The 3,280-nt window shown below is 38.3% G+C and overlaps 1 protein-coding gene across 1 annotated transcript in view; it reads right to left on the minus strand.

The window, feature by feature from the left end:
* The window catches only part of LOC109479096 (fibropellin-1-like), a 12,456-nt gene that overhangs the window by 6,150 nt on the left and 3,026 nt on the right, over nt 1-3,280 (minus strand). The gene's annotated exons all lie outside the window — the stretch shown is intronic.

The following is a 3,280-nucleotide window of genomic DNA, read 5'->3' on the forward strand; positions in this document are numbered from 1 at the left end:
CCCCCCCTCCATTCAAAATCCTGGCTACGGGCATGCAATGTGCTTGTTTGTTTGTTTGTTTGTTTAGATCTCCATTAGTATGGAAGTCAACTCCATACTATTCTTCCTGAAGTCCGCAGCATAACATGAAATAACAATAATAATAATAATAATATTTGCTTTTAGCAATAATAATAAATAATTGCTTTTAGCAATAATAATAAATAAAACATACAAATCATACTGAAATTATAACAAACTTGAAACAGAAGGAATCATAGAGAAAAAAAGTGTAACGTTACCTGTTTCGCAGTTCTGGCCTGAGGTTCCAGACGGACAGGTACAGGTGTAGCCAGTCGGACCATTCACACACGTCCCTCCTGACCAGCACGGATTGCCAGCACAGTGGTCTGTGATTAGGAGGAGTTAGGAGAAAATGAAGTGCTTCGTGTACATAGACAAAAATCATGTTGTTTTTTTTTTTTATTTCGGTTGTGCCGGCCTTCTGTGTAGTCATGAAAAAAACTCACTCAAAACATTGTTTCTGATTTTGTAGCGTCGTCTTGTCTTTTGCATATGAACGACTATGTTGTTATAATATTAACTGTTCCATTGATTAAACTTATTTAATAGGGAATTCTGCAGGCACGTTTCGGTATACCGATAAACCCTGGTGTGCTTAAATGATAATGACAGTGATATAAAGGATAAAGGGTACTTAGGATTGAAAATGATAGAGAATTACATCATATAGCAGTGAAGCTACTTAAGAACATGCTGGACGAGGGTCATCCCCTCCATGACCTGGTTCCACCGGCCAGGACAACGGCCACTGGGAGGACCTTAAGAAATGGAACTGCACTTACAGCACCAGTAGCCAGTACGAAAAGACTGAAAAACTCTTTCTTACACAGGGTAATATGCCTGTACAACGAGTCTTCGCAGTAAGACTCTAAGGACTCTCTGGTATTTGCTTCTGTGCCCATGTGAGGCTTTTGTAATGTTTTTGTTTGTGTGTCTGTATATGTGTTGTAATGTTAATTTGTATTTGCTAGACAAATGTAAAAAATCAGTGTTATTCAGCTTGTTGTTGTACTGGCTGCAAGGCTGATTTTTATGAATAAAACTGTTAAACATAAAGTTAACATATTATGTCAGTCAGTCAGCTCCTGTTGTTTGAGCACAGGAGCTACTAGTAATGTTGTCTCAGGGGTGTAGGAACAGGGTCCAAGTGCCAAAGGTCGATGTGTAGGTCAACTTTCCTGTTGAGGGTGGAATTGTACATTTTCTCATATACGTTATGGTGGCATATAAATTTTCAAGGAAAAATATTGCTGTTTAATTTTTTGCCCCTCCCCCTTTTTTATTTAAGGCACTAGAACGCTTCGCCTATTTTAAGGGTTCTAAACTCAAGATGACATCACGGCACTCCTGGGCAGAAATGAAAATGCCTTCATATCCAGATTTGCGTAGAATATGTTCAACTACATGTGTGCCAAATTTGGTGCTTTTAGACAAAAGTGCACAATTTTTCAGCTATGCCGCTGGACTAATATATTGCCTTTCTATATATTGATTATAACTCATCGTTAAACGGTCTAGGATGCTTGGAAGTTTTTTTTTATTAATACCTGCTCAACTACAGATTCCATTAATAACTGTTAACCTTGTCTTGTGGAGCCCATTTAATACACTTTATCTCAAACTGTTCCTTTCATAACAACGCTCGAAATGAGTTGACTATTCAAACTTCTACAATTTATCCCAATTTTACTAAACTTACAGACAAAGAAATAACTATTCTTCTTTTAACTTCCCAAAACCCTCTAATTTTGGAAAAGGTGGGACATTACGTCTTCCATGGTCTAAAAAGAGAAGTCAAACCCCTTAGACATAGTTTTAGACATAGCTATAGCTTTAGACAACTACCTTTTATCAAGTAGATTTTAGTTATTTTATACTCTGTTTCATTGTTCTTTTATGTTTGTAATTTGCAATTAGCCCCCGGGCACGAATTTGCAATAAACTTCTATATGAGTTGCACATACAGTACCATCTATATGTACACCCTGTATATGTACAATTTGGGGGCATTTCTCTTGTGTTAACACATCCCACCGCAGTGAAGCACAACGAATGCGGAAGTAACTACGCCACCGCGGGGCAAAAACGTCAAGGGACTATGACCTGGTTAAGTTAAATTATTTAAAAATATTGTGTAAAAATGCCAGGAGGACAAACTGATGAAACGTAATGGATGCTATGGAGGATTTGACAGTTTCCAAAATATACCCAGTATTTTTTTAAAGTCTTGTTGTGCATCTCATTATATGGATGACNATGGTAGACCGAACCAAACAAAAAATAGTAACCCCAATGAAGGGCGCACAAAACGATAAATCGTACAAGACGATAAAAATACCGCTCTACCCGGCGAGATCACTGAGACCCCACCAGGTAAGCATACCGGAGTACGCACAGCACGTGTCTGTGTGTACTTCGCGAAGTTTTTTTGGTGGCTGGCGAAGCGACATTCATTTTGCTTTGATGTGGATGCTCCCATTTTTATTATGGGCGGTATATTTCTGTTTACCATTCCAGGCAACTAAATTTGTTTTGAACCTATTAAAACATAATATACTTTACACTTTAAGAAAATTTTGTTTGTTTTGCATGCAATGTTCCACACGTTTATTAATTAGGAGTATCAAATAGTGATTATTACATCCTGGCATAGATTATGTTAATGTAGACACAGGACCATACTATTTTCGGGGGTGCTAGGACATATCGTTCAGACTTCCGTCAACATTTCCGTAGCGATATATGGTAAATCACTTCCTCGCTGGACAATATGCCGTTTCAATAAATAACCTGACATCTAAAATTGTTCATTTATAAAGTGCAAAAGCGTGAAACATAGGCCGTAAGCCATGGAGGTCGTTGACCTTTGTTGGGACGCCCCCCTCCCCACAAAAGTGCCAATTCATGTCACTACAGCACACATGTAGCTTACCACACGATTAGACGGTCAACCTAGAGTGTAATTTGAGTTTCTGTGAATATTTCAACAATTTTAGATGTCAGGTTATTTACTGAAACGGCATATTGTCCATATTTCCTGCGTAAACTGCATGTGATGAACGTTCGCGGTTGGTAGGAGGGCAGCAAACCGCAATGCAATTTTTCCCCAACATTGGCAATGAACCCTCGCTTTAGATTACGGGCTTTTTTTAATACAAAGGAGTAATTAACATTCAGCGAGGAAGTGATTTACCATATATCGCTACGGAAATGTTGA

Source organism: Branchiostoma belcheri, unplaced genomic scaffold (genome assembly GCF_001625305.1).
Source record: "Branchiostoma belcheri isolate BF01 breed outbred unplaced genomic scaffold, Haploidv18h27 scaffold465, whole genome shotgun sequence".
Classification (NCBI taxonomy): Eukaryota; Metazoa; Chordata; class Leptocardii; order Amphioxiformes; family Branchiostomatidae; genus Branchiostoma; species Branchiostoma belcheri.